Source organism: Cottoperca gobio, chromosome 10 (assembly GCF_900634415.1).
Source record: "Cottoperca gobio chromosome 10, fCotGob3.1, whole genome shotgun sequence".
NCBI classification, from domain to species: domain Eukaryota; kingdom Metazoa; phylum Chordata; class Actinopteri; order Perciformes; family Bovichtidae; genus Cottoperca; species Cottoperca gobio.
Genome location: NC_041364.1, coordinates 5,143,413 through 5,162,620, shown reverse-complemented (window position 1 = coordinate 5,162,620; position 19,208 = coordinate 5,143,413). Strand labels below are relative to the sequence as shown.

The following is a 19,208-nucleotide window of genomic DNA, read 5'->3' as shown; positions in this document are numbered from 1 at the left end:
AATATTTTTTGATATTTTATATGTGAAACAAGTAATCAATCAATTGAAAAATGATTGGTAATAAGACATGAGAAATGTTGCACCTGTCCTCTAACTATAACTAATACTCCATAGCCTGATTTATGCTGCAATTAAACATATACTACGATAACCTACCACTTATAAACAACGTCACAATATTCAACATGAAGTATACAAGCTTATCAAAAGGTAGAATTTAATGAAAAATGATTGTATTGAATTACGCTACGCTGCACATGTGTTGCTGTTATTGTGTTCACCTTCTCTAGAAGAGCTATGAGGTGAAATGAGCCTCTCAGGGCAGCTCCATACCAAATGAGCAGCTGATCATGTTGGGGAATGCACAGCTCCTCTCTGTGGTTTGGTCTCTACACGTGCAGTAGAAAAACGTCCTCACTAAACAGCAAACAGGAGAGCGCAAATACATCTTTGCTCTCTGTAAACACTAAGACAAATACAAAGGCGGACAAACACAGAGTTGAACAAACTGGGTATGACAACAAACAAGTTGGCCAAATAATGTCAAATAGGGAGCAAAAGAAATAAAGGGCAGAGAACAAACAAGGGTGAACCAGGCAAGCCAGAGAATGCAGTTCAATTTTTATTCTGCACAGCCACTAATGCAAATAATGTGTCTCATACAAATTCCAGACATATAAATCCATGGAAATTGAGGAAATAAATAAACAAATAAATGGAGGAATAAATTGAGAAAAGGGCGAGGCACAGAAAAACTTCAAATGAAGGAAGAACTGAGGGAAAATGGGAGCACAAATATCTGGAGTCAGGACGGATTAGTGTAAACATTTCTTCCCCCAAGAATACCTAATCACATCCTAATCGCATCGCTGTGTCCTGTTGCTGAAGAGGTGCTTTGTTTCCTCATGATAGTATGTATGTATGATGTCTTTTTTAAATCCTACATATTACTCTGTGTAATAGATATTATGTCATTATTATTATTATTGTTGTTATTCAATTGGTCGATGCCTTGTAGATCTCACATACACGACACTGCACACGAGATGAAGAGTACAATGTAGTTATTTTGATTGATTCATGGTACTTTAGATAATAACATTTGACCTTTTTTACGAAATGGTAAGCTACCTGGAGAGTCTCAGGCAGTAGAAGGGCATCATGACAAATGGAGGGGGGGGGGGGGGGGGGGGGGGGGAACCCTTGAAGGAGTCAGAAGATAAACTGAAGTGCTGCTGAGATGTTGACAGGAAATGAAAGCGGGCAAAGCACGGTGTGCTACACTCGTGGTTCCATGTTTTACTTAATTAGTCCTCTAATTGGTTGTTTTGATTTCTTTAGTTGATAAATAATTCTGACTTGTTTCCAAGAAACGTATGAGATGTCTGGTAAACATAAGATTTAAAGTGAATGACTCATGATGCTGTGGATTAAATCGATTCGCCAACGGAATTGTAATGCGTGGGACATTGTAGGACAGCCCTGTGCTACACAGAGACATGTTTCCTTCATGAGCGACAAGAGATGGTTAATAGATATCGCTTTATTTTAGGACAAAAGTGTTGGAAACAACAAGCTCAGTTGATAGAGAGACAACGTGATTTGTGCTTGTAAAAGACACTACTGAGGGTTTTATAGTCTGAACGGTTTAGACTGTGCAGAGCCTACATTGCTGTGTATAAGGGGAAAACAGTGTTCTTTATATCTAGCAGTATTGCATAAGCCGAGCCGCCAACCCACCTAAGACTGCTTCAAATGCTCTGAAAAAAATATGTACATTGAACACCTCAGCAACACTTCCCACTCCTCCTCCCTGCACCCCCTAGCAGTTGACACAGAGTCACACCTTCCATCTATCTCAGTTGTCTCACTGTACAGATGGGTGTCCACACATTCTCCTCACAAAATGAGAGGAGCAAATGAACAGCTGCCACTATTTTCAGGATCCTGACATTTTATCCCACATGACTTTGAGCAGCAAAAATTTCAATTATTTCTGAAGTAACACTAGTCCACAAATGTCACCTCCTGTGGCTTTCAGGTGCTATGAATAGAAAAAGCAAAAACCAGGAACATTTAGATTTTATGAGAGGATAGCATTGACATAAGAGCAATGTTTACTCCTTTAAACTTTCCTTTGATTCCAGTAAGTGGCTTGTATTTGCAAAAGCATAAAATAAAACCAATACATGAAATAGACCCATCTCTCTTCCATTCATAAGCTCTCCATCTAGAACTATGGAACTATTTGTCACCACCATCCAAGTGTTGTAAATGCCTCTGTATTGCCTATCAATAAACCATCCGTTGTCACATACTGTGCCATGTTATTAACGCCCATCTCCATGGTAATCTCTCAAAGACATCATTGATGGGGGTCGTCCGTAATTCTTTACAGTCTGGCCTGTGGGATACATCCAACAGCGAGTGAAAGCTCTCCCACCTCACTCTAAATCTCCTTTGTGTGCCTGAGATAAGAGAAGAATTGAGTTATTGAGCAGACAGTTTAAGATATAAGCTCTCGCTAAAGGGGCGCTCAAAAGAGTCACAATAAGAAGAGATTGAATGTTTTTTTCGTTACAAGGGGGGGGGGGGGGGGGGGGGGGGGCTGTCCTATATTCACCATTTGTCTACTGAAGTGATCGTATTAACCCGGGGTGAAAAGGCCACATTATGGGATAGAAGCATGCACTATACTACAGCTAACGATGACTAAAATAGCATAAATGTGAAGGTTATAATGCGTCCTTATGTATCCAACGCTTGTCATCTCTTATTAGCTAGTACACTGATGCAGGGGCACATACAATAATGCAAACACCTCATGGAATACAGCATTAAACTTAATCGCAATTGAAAGCACGGCTTCAAAGTCGGGTCATGTTTGGTTAAATGGTAATTAGCAGTGCATATAATGAAGGGTTGGCAATCAGCGCTATGATATGTGAGATTTCTAATCACAGATCATCCAAAGAGGCCAAATGATCTGCGCCTACACTGCAGGTGCATCAGGCGAAGGAACCAGAAGGATAAAAGATCAAATCTGTCTGAAGGAGAGCAGTCTAAAAGAAATCATGACAGCATATTCCAAACACTATCGACATGGCTGTACAGTTAAAAACCAGCAACTAAATGTAGACTTATGCATTTTCTAGGGCTTTTTATTCATTGTATCATTTAATTGGTGTTTTTTATTTTCTATATCACCTGCTTGGTTGATCAAAATAGTGAAACATTTCCATCTCAGTTTCAGTTTCCCAGAGGCCGAGATAATATCTTCAAATTGCTAGTTTTGTCGGACCAACAAATTTCTGCACACAAACACTCAAAGATATTCAATTTTTCGCACCGTCTTCTGCACTGAATGCTGTATCCTGTTGACTTTGTACCATTCCAATGAACAGTGACAGTCTTGTCAGTGCATATCTCAACCCAAGTCACAAAGAAAACTATCTCTTTTGCTCATGACGGTTGACTGGATTCTGATTAGAAAGAGTACACAACACTTTAGCATACCAATCAGATTTTGAGAAATCTGGCGCTGATTGCATTCCATAAATGTACCCAACAGAATTATATTTTGAGAGTTCTTGCTGAATTTTCATACTGATGAATGAGTGAAGATTTAAGAATTAGTCGTGTAAAGTAGCACAGATTAGTACATTTCTATAGAATCCAGTATGAATAAAAAAGTGCCGAGCAACCATAATCACTGCTTTTAAACTCAATCTCCAGCAGCGACGCCATCGTCTATTAAGAAGCAATTAACATGTCAAATAATGGATTTACACAAATATTAGAGAAAAATGTGTTCATAATCAAGAAAGGTCTCTTTGGTACTCAGACACCGGAACACGGTAAGAGAAGCCTAAACGCACTGACTGTACAGTAAATTGGCAGATGAAGAGCATCTGAAATTCACAGATAGATCCAACAACGAATCATGTTTAGCCAACCAAAAACAAAAAAGGGGGAAAAAGCCGTGGCAGGCGTAGAAACATCCATCTGTAGTGAAGATGAAGAGGACAGAACGGGGCGATGCGTTCAAGTGTTACAGTCAAAGCAGAATTCTAAACTCAGATCCATCATTTTCTGCATCCACAAACATGAATGTACAGAACAGAATATAGATCACAGTTTGCCTGTTATTAGATGTGCGTAATACAGACAGAAAGGAAGCTATTCACTAAATGGTCGTTAATCTGTATATGATGAACAAAAGAAGAAGAAGAAGAAGAAGAAGAAGAAGAAGAAGAAGAAGAAGAAGAAGAAGGAACAAAAGAAGCAGACAGAGAAGGAGAAGGAGAAGGAGAAGAAAAAGAAGAAGGAGAAGAAGAAGAAGGAACAAAAGAAGAAGAAGGAACAAAAGAAGGAAGAAAGAGAGAAAGAAGGAGAAGAAGAAGAAGAAGAGAACAAAAGAAGAAGAAGAAGAAGGAACAAAGAAGAAGAAGAAGAAGAAGAAGGAACAAATAAGAGGAAAATAAGATCCCTCCGAGAAAAGAAAAAAGCCCCAGAATGAGAATCAGAAAGAAAAGAAGGAGAATTCTCCCCTCCTTCCTAAATAAGAAAAAAAAATACACCCCTAAGCGGCGCATTCATACAAGCCCCCCCTCCTTCTCCTCCCCTCCGCCGCATCCCCTCCTCACTCCTTCTCCTCCTCTCCTCCTCCCTCTCCTCCCCCTCCTCCCCCCTTCTCCTCCCCTCCTCCTCCTCCTCCTCCTCCCTCCCCTCCTCCGCCTCCTCCTCCTAAAAGAAGGACACGCAAGAAGAGAAAAGAAGAAGAAGAAGAAGAAGATTTCAGACAAGGATATATTTAGCAATCTGGACAAATGTAATTATCTGTATTGCTAGATGCCATTATAGGTGAGAGAGTCATTTTAAATCTTTAGCTTTTAGGATTCAGCTGGCTATAATTTATGTTTTTAATGTCAACATAAATCTAAACCAAAATGCCGCTATTATTTTGATACGGTTCCTTTTTGGTTTATCAAAAAATCCATTTAAAACAGCTGGCAGATTGGACAAATCAATCCATCACTTTATGTATGGCTATTATGATAATGCTATAATTATAACAAAAGTAATTCCATTCTTCAGAACTCGTGCTCGTTATTCACTAAAAGTGAGCAACACTGCTCAGAGATGGGAGAAGCTACAGAAGCTCCAACTTAACAAGATAAATTAGCTGCATGATTATGACATCTAATGACTGACTTCAATATAATGTGTCTCGTTAGTGAAAAATAAGTTTACTTGCTGCAAGACAACAGCGTCTGAAGGTAGGGAATATGTTACTGGCTGAAAACTTTTCACAGGAAATAAAATAAAAATAACAAGAGGAAGAAAGTACACTTTCATGAATCCACACCATCAAAGGAAAACGAGAAGAAAAAAATACTGCTGCTTACAGTTGAGATAGTGAATTGTATTTTTAAAAGCAGAAGAAAAAGAAGAAAAGATTCAAAATCTTAGGAGCAGCTTGAGAAACCTTTTTCTAAAATGTTCTAAACCTCATAACTTTCATCCAAAGGAGGTGTTTTTTTTCAGGCTTTGAAAAACCTAGATATACACATCGTGCCTCTTGAACTTTCGTCCCACAGTACTCTGGTGAGAAGATTTGCATGTAACACAAGAGGAAACGTTCCTTTACAACGTTCCACTCTACGCAGCATGACTCCTTAAGCCCATGTAAAAAGGCATAATCATGTTGATTTGCAGACAAGGGAAGCAAAAACATGTCAAGAATTTGTGAAAGAAAAATTACAGTGACTTTCCTCTTACTCTTAATGTGTTTAATGTGTCTTTGTGTATGAAGTGTGAACAAAAAAACTATAGAAACAACACCAAAATAATGTAGAAAACCGCCACACAAAGCCTGAGCGCTTGTTATGTGCTCTTTCAACTTCATGAATGTTCCAATGAAGGCATGATTGTATTCTCACGGACAGCTCAGAAAGAGGCAGTTCAGAAGAAGATGAAGAAGTGTGCTGTCACACTGAGGCTATAAAAAGATTTTCTATTCATGATGTCGACCTGATGCTCGTCAGAGCTGCAGTAATGAAATATGAAAGCATTAGTTTTCATTGAACCAGTCACTGTTGAGAGACCTGCTTTATTTTGATCTTATTTTTTTTAAGCACTGCTCATTTGCAACAGTGAACTTCATCTATCGGAAAAAAAAAAATATCATGTGGCTCGCTTATTTTGTTGGAAACCATGTTTATAGCCAGGGCAGGAAAAGGCTACATTGACATTATAAAACGTCAGCTTGTTGCTGGGGGCAATGTCACCTCTAATATAGGGAGTTAAGTGTTTTTTTTGGTGTGTGTGTCTCGAATATTACGTTTAACTGCTCTGGAAATGTACTCTTTGAATTTAGATAATAAAGGAATTTTAAACCTATACATACTTAGCATTTGTTAAGAGCTGTTAAATGACTTTAAACTCAGAATGTAAACTGCAGACAGCTCCCTATTAATGAATCAAATCTATTAATGAATCAAATCCACAGATCATAAGAGGAGTTCTTCAGTTAATTCTGAATTTAGCATAGACTAACACCTTGGCCGTTAGCCAGGACTTTACTCTGGAACAGTTTAGTCCTAGTTTACCGTGTTTACCTCACATGAAAGTGAGTTCATGAGTGTAACCAGTTAAGCACAACGTTAGCTCACCGACCACCATTAATCGTGTTCGTAAAACAGGCTTCAGGTTACGTGGAGTTGCTGTTCATCTGAAAATGTCATTTTCTAATAATAGGTATGGCGAACATGTGAAGTGAAGAAAAAGTAAAAAATAAATACACAGGTCTCTGCCGAGTAGATACACTCCGGATGAACTGTGTATGAATGTGGTCAAACCCCAGGGGAGCTGTCCAAGGTCCTGAGGAGAACACAAGACAGAGCGGAGACGTCCGCAGAGCTGACTGCTTTTCTCTGCTTTGGCTTTGCAACATTAGTCAGAACAGACATCTCCACAGACATCAACACTTTCAGACAGTCTTCATCCTCTTTTGTTTGCCTGCCACATCCCACTCACTATACCAGTCAAGCTGTGCTTTGACAAGGATGTGCACAGAATGCTTTACAGAGTCCTAAAATCCCCCAGTTGATTATAATTGCATGCTACCAATGCTCCGTGCTTATGCTGACTGAATTGTGTCTGATATGTCTCTCATTCCAACACACGGGCATTTTCATCAAAACAATCCATCGGATTCTGTTAAATGTCACGGGAAAATGTGTACGATTACAACGGCATCATCTTTCTAATGCCAAGTCATGTGCTAAGGTGGAGCTGAGCGTGAAAGCTGTGCGGAGAGTACCCTGTTAACTGAAGCAGTCCTTCAGCTGCACATACATATTCATGAACCCTGCCGTCATGAAAAATCACATTCACTTAACTTCAGCTATATGGAGCTTCAAATCTGCTTCATACTCTGAGATCTTAGAGTTCTGAAGCTAGGGTGCTTAGACACACTGACTGACTGTAAAAATTACACAAGGATTTCTATAGTATCTATGTTGCAGTCATGCTGTGCTTCAAAATCCACACTGCCACAGTTACAGTTCAGTATATGTGCTAGATCACAGCTCACACTCTTCCTCCTCGTATTATTGAAGAGCTTCCCCGCAGACACAAGATGCTGAAGGGAGAGTGGAAATCATTCACTTTTTCCATCTTACATTACACTACCAGGACTCCTGGAGATTCAAACCAACAACTCTCTATTTTCCTCTTTTTATAAGACATTTTATTAAAAATAAAATTCACTCTCCACTACAATTAATAATATCTGGCAAATAAACAATACAGATGTTGAGTCAAATGCATGGTAGATTAAGTTCTTCCATCATCCGTGCCATATCAATCCCCCTATACATGAGTGTATGCTTTGCTCATTCAATAAATGCAAAGCAGAAATCATTTAGTTACACGTACATACGGTATACACCACCATCACTCATGGCTTCTGTCTTTGCTTCAGTGTTTCAAGTTTGCATTCTGTGTCAAATTAACGTGAGAGTTCTATTTTCAGTCGCAGTGTTTATGCCAAAGGCGGTATTACAAAAAAAGACAATCTGAAGAGGGATTTACAACAGGAAAAAAGTCTTTACAATAGATGTAAATATACCCATGTAATAACCTCAGCTGTAAAGAATATATAAGTAGAATAAAATAAAGCAGTATATTCAACAGATGCAAATTAGCTCCGGTTGCCTCTGTCTTTCTCCGTGTTCAATGTGTGACACAGATTGCTGTAATGACAGTAGGGAGGTCCGTGTGATTTCTTGGCTGTGCTAGTCTGGCAGTGGGTGCCACAGTGTGGACCACTGGTTACTATTATCCACAGTGATATGAGCAGTAGCCCTCTGCAACCTCATTGTAAACATTTTTACAGTGCTCGCTTAATTGAAATGTCACATCCACTGTAGCAATATACAGCAGAGTTCTGTGCAAATTAAAATGGGATTAGGCAGGCAGATGTGGTCTTAATGGCTTAATCATGCCTTTACGTTTGCTCCAGTAAAGTGCAGCCACAGATGAATATTGTTTCAACGCTCACATCCATGAGTAATGCCTAGAAAACAATTTGAAGTGTAAATTTGGAGACAGCTGCTCTGGGTACGTTATAACTGGCCCGTGAAACACTAGCATCTGACAACAAGTCGGACAATATCCTTACGCAGGAGGCAGACAGTAGGTAAACATACCATTAAATCCAGTGAAATGACCAGGAACACTAGTTAAGTACTCTGCTGCACTCCCTTCACAGCTGCAACTAAACTCTACACCTGTTACTCCAATGCTTATAATCAACATTCAGTTTATCTCTGAGGTCTTTATTATGTTTGGCAAATACAAACTTCTGATTCTGACTCGATACCATTTGTATCATAGATCAACATGGAATATAGCTATATGGCTATATTAAAATATTTAGTTAAATAAGTACAGACTCTTTGAATAATGTGACGTTTGAGACTCAAGTAAATATTACAATCCTTAATGTGCAGCCTGACAAAAGCAAGACAAGGACACAGTATTTTTAGGTTTAAGTAAAGGACACATCTTTGGCAGAGGTAAGATTTCGGAGGTGTGTGCAATGGTGGGAAACATTGCTCTATTCTTTTCAGCCTTTGTGTATGATACATGGTTACTGTTCTTCCCCTCTCAGGAGGCTGTACTGGCCTCTCCTGTCCACATACAGTGCAGTATATATATAGTATGGGAGCATCATTAAAGTTGGTGAACATAATTCTCTCAACATATTTTTATCCTCATTCCTTCCTTCTCGCTGTACAAAAACCTGCATGAATGTTTTTGAATGTATCATCTTAATATGTAATGGCAAATATTGGACAGGAGTAAGTTCCACCAGCATGCTCCATTTGTAATGCAAGCAGGCCGAATCCTACTACCTTCTGTTGGAATACATGAAAACTGACCATTATTAATGTCACGTACTTGAAGAATAATGCCATGCATTGGCTCATGTTTTATGAATCTATGAATTTATTGAATCCACCATAACACTCCCATCCATTGTGAAGCAGCGAATAGGTTTGGAGGGGGACAAGGCAGCTTTTAAATGGAGGAAAATATTGCAGAGCCGACAGCGTATAAACATACAGTATGATCTGCGAATTTAAACAAGTTTCTCCAAAAATCGGTTTCATTTATGTAAATAGCATAGCGTAACATTTATTATTATTATTATTATTATTATTATTATTATTATTATTATTATTATTATTATTATTAAATGTTAAGCTGTGCTATTTACATAAATTAAACCAATTTATTTATTTATTAATAATAATAAATGCAGCTTAATTACAGTTGCAAATGTACTGCACTTGGCAATTATTGTTTTGTTGTTGTCACTGCATGTACAATGAGCTTTAACAGAGTAATACAAGTATTTCCATCCTGAATGGGTTGATATTTTCCTGCAGTTTAACTTTTCTTCTACTTATCTGAGGATTGATCAGGGCAGTCATTTTCAAAAGCAAAGAGCTGCTTAATCATTAAGAACCTCAAACACACTTTGTTGATGCCTCATCTCCTAAACTCTGCATGAGATGTCCATGTACTACTCTAGATTGTTCTACCTAGAGTATGTTTATCTTTTCTCTCCACCACCACTACAGCATTTCCCCCTGAAAGTGTAATACTGAGAATGAATGTAGAGAGACTAAATTAAGGGACTCAATTTGAAGCGGCACCACTTCACTGATAAGCTGTACCAGTGATCTGTGAGAGCACTCAGGGTCTGCTACATTATGACAATACAGAAGAGTAAAGCAGATGAAAGAGAATAGCCTGGCAAGAGCAGAAATCAGATGGGCAGAGGGAAGGGAAAAAAACAATCTAAAGTCTAATTGTGTTATGCCTCACGGCAGCAAGGGAGTTCACAGACACATTTTCTTTCCGCATGTCGTTCAGCACAGTCCCTTCCCTGACGTGATCACATTAATTTCCAACCGGTCCCAGTATTTCTTGCCACATTGTCCCTGGGTGGATTCATTGAAGAAACAGTGACATGAAAAGCAAATGGGGGGAAAACTTAAGCAGACCCATTAGGTTTGACCAGAAACATGCAGCATTGGCATTTGAGGCTGGGCATTTACGTATGTTGGCTGGATGTGTCTGACACTCTACAAGTCATTCTGTGTCATCCCTGCCCTTTGGGAAGAAATGTCACTTTGATACCTCTAAGCATTGGGGGGGGGGGGGCGATGTTGAGACCGGTGATTCAGTTATGTAAACTAGTTTTGTCCCTTTTTTGTGACCAAATATAATTAATACTAATACACGCCTGCCCATGAAGCAGGCAATATGGCACCATTTTGGATGTGCCTCTTATTTCCTGTTTTGATCTGATTTTTAAAAAGTAGGTACTTGTTTGCAAACACATACTTGACTTGACTGTAGCACATACCATCAGCAACACACAATCTTAGAAAGATAAAGGCTCATTAGGGAGTTTAACTTCCCTTCCTCTTCTTTCATGCGAGTAAAAGTCATTTGCTTCCCCATATAATTTGCTAAAATCACATCAAATAAATGTTTAACTGACTCTTATGACTCTTCTGTTCTCTATAATCTCACGACATGCGAAACCTCCATAACTGCAGCAGATGTCTACATTGTGGTTAGTGAGGTAGTTAGACTTTTCAGATGGATGTCTGGAAAGACAAGAAGTCCTATCTATGTTTATAGTTTACCAAAACAGAATAATCCCAGTGAGCCGTGCCACCAAAACCTTTATATGTTTTCTTCCTTCCCCCGCCTTTGAGATGAGGACATGGTGGCGCAGAGTTTGACCCTGTATCATCTCTTACACCAGACTGCTCACCATACTGATCGAGTAGTTACGATTATATCTCAATTGAACCATGTACCACGTGTGTTGTTATAAATTCCAGGCCGTGCAATGCTGATAAACAAATTTAAGTGCAAATTGAGGATAGCAAACATGTTAATTATCTGTGATGTATTATAAACTAGGGGTAATTGGGCTTTCACTGTCATGGGACCTAAGCACTGGAACAGATGGTCCAATGACACCAGGCTTGCTAGCTGATAATCCATTTTTAAATACATATGACTTTACTGTGCAGCCCTACGAACTCTAGTGGGATGAAGAATAGGGACGAACACAGATTTGTGACGCACCATGGTCAAACAAAGCATAAGTAGTTTAAGAGGAACAAAAGCTTTTTTTGTATTACCTGTACACAAAATCACATGGATTCTTATGGGCATATGATAATAATACAATACAACAAAACAATACAGATGATTTGTCCAACCAAAAATGATCGTGTATAGAAAATACTTTTTCTGCTCTTAGCTTGTAGCAGCTACGTACTAATACTGGTTGTACTTATTGTAAGTCGCTTTGGACAAAAGCGTCAGCTAAATGAAATGTAATGTAATGTCTCATAGTGGAGCTCACTCAGCTACAACACAGGTATTTACCCACACAGACTCTTAAAACATGTGCTTCACCTGCAGAGTCAAAAAGAGTCTCATGGCTGGTTGGCTGGTTGGCTACCAGCTACACACAATACATTGCATTTACATTGTCCTATTATTATTATCTTGTAAAGTTATGCTATATGTCTATGAGTTATACATAGATAAGTATACCGTTTGTGGGCATGTTTGTGCATGCTGTTGTTGGTGTGAATTCTTTGTCCATATTTATTTAAATTTCTTCTAGTTAAAAACTGACCTTTTAATCTAAACCAGATTTAAGAACTGAAATAAAAAGGCAACAGCAGCCACAATTAAAAGAAGATATGAATGTAGGTTGACATACCTGCTGGGCTTCCCAATGTCAATGTCCATACACTGTCACAGAAGCAAGGAAGGCCTTTAGAAAACCTCCAGTGTGACTATTTACAGGTCACTTACTCCAGGGTCTAAAAGAAAACAAAGAAACACAAATCAGATCAGACATGGGGAGTGAGCTCACGACTCAGCCACCACAAATGCCCAGTGATCCAGGATAAACATCCTTGAAGAAATGTCAGTCCAAGGAAGAACATTAGCTAAACCACACCGGGATAGCAGGCAAGCAAAGACTTGTATGACACATGCACATAATCTTTCTCCTTGCTTGGTCAACTTGATCATTTTTCTGCCTAAACAGCTGCCAGAGAATGGCTCATTACACAGAGCATTTGAGTCGGGGGAAGACAAGTGAGTAGTCCTTGCAGGGCTCATGCCGTTTCATTTAGTGGTGCAGACTCGGACAGTGGATGTCCCTTACTGACAGACTGACACATTGTTGAAATGCACATGAACTTACTACAAGGCAACGGCTGAAACCAACCTTTTAGACATTGTTAGCCTCTTTATATTACAGAAGAGCATAGTGGCATGAGTTAACATTAGCTACCTTCTATTAAAATAAAACACCAGTAGGCTACTGCTTGTTTAATCTGCCCTTGCTTGCTGTGGTTCTCTGGGTTGACAGTTTTGTTCAGTTGACCTTAAAGCAGCCAGAATTAAACGTGTAACTGATTGCTAAGTATCCACAGCATACAGTATATGAAACGACGGTTTACGTGTTCTTGTCACTGAGTATATCTAACAAACGGGCTGCACTCGTGGTATGTAAGCTTACCTAGGCTCGTCTCTCAGGATGCCAAAACTACATAGGAAGTATAATGTGTACAAACAAATCAAGGCAATTAACATGATGAACTAATGTTGGCACCATTCATGTTCAAGGTTTTGAAAAGCTTACCAATTATATATGTTACGTTGACTGGTGGAGTTCTGGACTACGAGACAATGCAAACCACATGAAGCAGGAGGAACTAGTATTTCATAATGCACATGTTAGTGGTTTGATGTCACTGAACTATCAAACGATAAGTGCCCCCACAGCCCAAATCGTGGATTAGTTCTGTTGAAGATTATAATACTAAAATACTGATTATCCCTTTTTAAATATGACTGTTTGCTCTTTTTCCTTTCCTTTGTTATGTGAATGCATCACCTTAAAGACCCTTTAAAAATATTGTATTAGTTGTGTTTGTGCATAAATATGTTTTTCATCACTGCACGCTGCATGACCTTTTCTCTTTTCACATATATTACAACTCAAGATTTCCATCGTTTTATCCAAGAAACACAGAGTGTGAAGTCAATGAGATGTGAAGACAACGTATCAAGCCACTCTCATCCATACTGAAACTAGAATCATAACAGATTATGAAACTGTGAAGCACTATGCAGGCCTCACGAGCCTTAATGCCAGCAGAAATTTGCTCACTATATCAAGGTTCAGCAGTAGTGGCTTGCACAGTGATTCCACTCGCTAAGCCACATTTGAGCCACTTAAATGGGCCACATCTACTGTAGCTCATAATGTAGTATAGGGTCACATGTGATATAGTTTCCTTAAACTAAACTTTTCTTATTGCACACCGCCGGACGTGTGAGCGGTGGCTGCTGACACATAAGAAATGCTCACCTCTTCCACTGACTTTCCAATGCTGCTATTTTCATCCCACCCACTGATCATCCTAATCCACTGTTGGAGGATTTGTGCGCCGTGGTACAGAGCAATTGTGCTGCGGAAAAATGAGTGTGGCTTAATTGGAGCAAAGACTTAATGAGCGCCCCTTGAGGATTATCATCCGTGGCTTAGAAATGGCCCAGGTAGCGGAAGACATGGTCAAAAGGATCAGCTAACAGCCTTCTAAATTGGAGTGAGAGTGCTGAGCGAAACTGTGCCAATAAAATCTTTACTTTACTTTTTCAGGGGGTCCTTGAAGAGAGGTGAACTAAAGTGGAAATCTCCGAGGAAAATATGGCTGCTGGACCAAACAGCCTTCTATTGCAGCTGGATGAAAGTATGGGAGCATTTACCTTTAAATTGTTCTCCATTTGATCCTGTAACCTAAAATACTAGTGTGTTGATTGTATATTACTACACAAAATGTCCATCATCTGTTTGACCAACACTATAAAACTTTTAAATATTCAGTTAAGCATCAAATATAAGAAAGACCTAATTCTCAAATTGAAAAAGTTTGGCTTTGTGCTCGAAAAATGACAAACAATAAATGTATTATTAGAATAGATGTTGATTATTATTTCTGTCAATCAACTAATGCAATAATTATCTAATTGTTTCATCTCTAATTATTGGAAAATGTTGTAGTTTCTGTGCAGAAACAAACACACATAAGTAGTAAAGGAAGCGCTGCCACCGTGGCAGATAGGTAAAGTAGACCCTTCACTCGCTCTCCAAGCAGTTTATTCCTCTGAAAAGCCTGTCTCCTCTTGGCAGCTACAGATCAGACATGACTGACCAAGATAAATGGTTAGGCTCTAAAGTCAGATCAATTCAATCTAGAAACTGTCCTCGCCAGGAACAAAAGGCCACACTGTCAACAAGGCTCAACTCACTTCAATGCTTATTCACTGTCTTTTTGTCCTTGTTACGTAAATACCCGAAGCTGTGAATGTCCTGCTTTTTTAAGTTGAACAGGTGAAATTGTGAAGTTACAAAGTACTTCAGTTAATTTGTATCACTATAACTGGATTTTTCGCTTGCTTTTTGTTGTCGCATTTTTGCTTTTCAGTTCCGCCCTGCAGGCTACAGACGTGCTGTGTAATAAACCCTTTCAGTCACAGGCTTGTTTCCATAAGCCTATGTAGTACACCACCATTTCCCTGCTGGACTTATGACAAGACTTTACATCCTCTATCGTGAATTATTTCACATTTCAATTGTGAGGGTTTCAAGATCTGAACAGAGACAGAATCAAGACAGAGCTGGAGTCATCATCCGCAGCTGCGTTACTCAGCCGACAGCCCCAGCAGCCGTTTCATTATGTAGCATGACATGATGGGCGAGTCGAAGTCTGTGCATTCAATTCTATTGATGACACACACATGCCAAAGCAGCCAGTTGCATCGATCCAACTCTCAATTGCACAATATGGAAAACTACCAACATTTTAAGTAACACATTAGCACTGATATATATATATATATATATATATATATATATACACATATACATATACATATATATATACACATATACATATATATATACACATATACATATACATATACATATATATATATATATAAATAAATATAAATCTATATGTATATATATGTATATTATATATATATGCATATAATATATATATATGTATATTATATATATATAGATTATATATAGAGATATATAGAGAGGAGAGAGGAGAGAGAGAGAAGAGAAGAGAGAGAGAGATATAGGATATAGATGTATAGGATAGAGAGAGGAGAGAGATATAGGTAGATTCTCTATAGAGCATAAAGAGAGAAGAGAGGGAGATTAGAGAGAGAGAGCTCTAGAGATATAGAGATGAGAATAGAGGTATAGATGAGAGATATATAATAGACATAGATATGGATAGGAGAGATAGATATAGAGAGAGAGATAGAAGATAGATATAAGATATAGAAAGATAGGATAGATAATGAAGGGAGATCGAAAGAGAATCTATATTTAAAGATAAATCTCGATAGAATAGAGAAATAGGAGAGAGATAGAGTCTCTATATATAGTAGAGGCTCTATAAGAATAGATATGGAGAGTAGTAGAGAGATAGAGATCTCTCTAGAGCTAGAGATAGAGGCAGATAAGAGAGATATAGGGAGAGAGAGAGAGAGATGAGATATCGAGAAGAGAGATGAGATGAGAGATAGGAGAGAGAGAGAGAGGATAGAGGAGAGAGAGAGAATGATATATATAGATAGATAGAGAGTAGATATATAGGGATACTGATAGATATATATTATATATAGATATAGGTATATGATATAGAGAGTATATGAATATATATAGAGGATGTATATATATATATATATATATATATATATATATATAGATTATATATTCTATATATATAATATACCATCTATATTTATGTATATTATCTATATATATAGAATATATATATATATATATATATATATTATATTTACTGATATATATATATATATATATATATATAATACATAATATATATATTATATTTTGCAGTGTTACCACATTTGAAGTTCCACTATAATCAGATATTCTGGGAAATTGGAATTCCTTACTGTAGATTTGACTTACTCACAATCGTTCCCATATTGTATTTTAAATAAATGCAGTTCCCACTTTAACTGTCAGCTGTTAGAATGATTAATATGATGACACAATTACAGAATGCATTATTGATTATGGTAAGAACTCCTAAGAGTCTTAGTACAATGTATGATTTCCTTTTAGGTCATCACTGAAGATATCAGTTATCTCGAAGACGGGGACGGTAACACCTTTAAATAAAATGATTTTCTTTTTGGGGGTGTTTTACAATTCAAACTAACAAAGCTGCATGATTTTGATATCTATTGTTGAAAACAAATGCATGTTTTTTCCATGGTTATCTAAATTTTTAATGCAATGAATTTACATTAACATCAGTCAGATGCTATGTCCAACTGTCTGGCAGGGTGGTATATGGAAATAACAACACACTGCATATTTTTGACACATACATGTACATGGAGATACGCTGCCAGCCTCCAATCCATATTGCCTGGAGTAGCTTTATGAAAAGTATTAACAACCTCCCCCATCCTCCTTTTCATCTGTCTCTTTTCAAAGAGAATAAAACAGAATAGACGAAAAGCAAATTCAGCTCTCTTACTTTTTCACACACAAAAGGGAAAAGTGAATAGACGGTATAAAAACATGACGATTATCAGTTCAAAAGGTCACTGAAATGTCAAAAGAAATCACAGGAACTTTTGGGTCAGAGGTATATCTTTGCAAGCAGATCTATACGCACACAGCTGGGATGAAACGAGAAAGGAAACGGTGTCAGGAAAATGTCAGTACTTTAAACATAAACAGACGGAGAAGAGAAGATGAAGGCGAATCCACCTGTCAGACTAGATTAATAGTGAAAGAATAATAATAATAAATTAACATTTAAAAGTAGAAAAACAGGGAATTTGGCCAGAAGGCTGTGCAAGAGGCAGTGAAAAGAAAATCCCTTGGAAAAGATTTAAAAACTCAAAAAATACTTGTGCCTTTGGTCCCATGCTGAGAGCTCAGTGACCACCACAGTGCAATGCTGCGTGAGTACTTCCCTAAACAAAGCTTTATTGCATCATTGCTTGTAGCACACAGTGTCTGAGTCAGTCTCCAACAGTGTCTCAACCTTGAGACTTTGTCTTATGAGGCTAGGCTTGAATAATTATGTCGAGCACAAGGGTTATGGAACACAGTGTCGAAAGTGAAGCAGTTCTCCTAATTAAACAACTCCAGTGCTCCTTGTCATCAAGAATGTTAACAAGATTAACGCCAACAAACATTTTAGTTGCAAAGTGAAGATACACAAAGTGTTGGTGCTCTCGCATTAGTGAAACCAGAGATGTTCCTTAATTCCATGTGAACGTGTCAAACAGTGCTGCGATCCCTGTGAACTTAAAATCCGAGGGAGAGCTAGTTGTTCTTTTAACTTCAATTACACAGTCCGCTGTCTAGAAAGATTAACACACATATTAGTGCTTGTAAGTAAATAATTATTGAGCTAAATAAAGCTGTTTGGAGCAGCCACTGCTTTGCACAATGGCGTCACTCGCGAAAACACCAGCAGGACTAAGGATTGAAGGACATTTCTGATCATTAATTCAATGAATTAGGAATGGCACACCTCATTTCCAAACCATTTGTAATCATGAAAAGAAACTGATAAACTAGAGACCATCTTGCAATGGCCGCTCCATCGCCCTTTTCTCGGACGTGCCCATCTTCGAACGTGACCTTCATTTTAAATCTCGACTACACATCTGTAAAGTTTGGTCATTGCATCTCGCACGGTTGCGACACATTGCGGCGATAAAATCTGTCTCCAGACAGACAGACAGAAATATTAACGTCTGGCAAAGTCCTCAAAGCCGCCTCTCTGGTAGATCCTGCCACAGTAGGTGTCTCCAGGAGCACATGTCGCCTTTGATGATACACACACAGACTCACACACATTGTGTGCTATTATAATTGTGTAATGTTTACAATCATAGTATATACAGAAGACAAACTCTTTCAGCGTCTCTCAAACTCTCTGTCTCTTTCTTTTTATCGCCTGCAGACATGCAGTGCTTTATGCAGTGCATTCAGCTGAGGGAAGTGATTTGAAACTGCTGGCCTAAAGCCCTCACACCCTGCCACACAAGTGCACAGATGACGTGAGACTCTGGGAACCCTGATGTGATAGCACATGCCACCAAATCCACAGTTAATTGGACACTTCCTTCACAACAGGCCTGTAGTAAACAGCAGCAAGCAAATAACAAGGCTAAGACGAGCTTCCAGAATGAACAAGAGGAAATGGCTCAAATAAGGAAACCAACAGCAGATGTGTTGTCCTCTGCAGTATATTGTGTTTAGAACAACAACTCTTCTTTGACTGCATAATCTTCAGCATTCTGCTAAACTGATTAGCCTTCCCATGCTTAACAGCTGGTATCTTAGCCCAATTTGTCCGGCTTGGAAATGTTACGCAGAATCATGTCTGCTGCATTCTTTGTGCCAAATGGACATTTGTGTGTAGAAAATGGTCAGCAGCCAGGTACTGAGGAGGGATTGTACATGATCAAAAAGGATTTCATGGAAGCAGATTGAGAGAAAG

General features: G+C 38.4%; 1 protein-coding gene across 3 annotated transcripts in view; it reads right to left on the bottom strand.

Annotated features, from left to right (window-relative positions):
- The window catches only part of lingo2 (leucine rich repeat and Ig domain containing 2), a 197,436-nt gene that overhangs the window by 119,830 nt on the left and 58,398 nt on the right, over nt 1–19,208 (bottom strand). For all 3 annotated transcript variants that reach the window (XM_029442022.1, XM_029442024.1, XM_029442023.1), the window contains exon 3: nt 12,332–12,434. The gene's annotated coding sequence lies outside the window, so the exon portion shown is untranslated. The remainder of the gene's footprint in view (nt 1–12,331; nt 12,435–19,208) is intronic.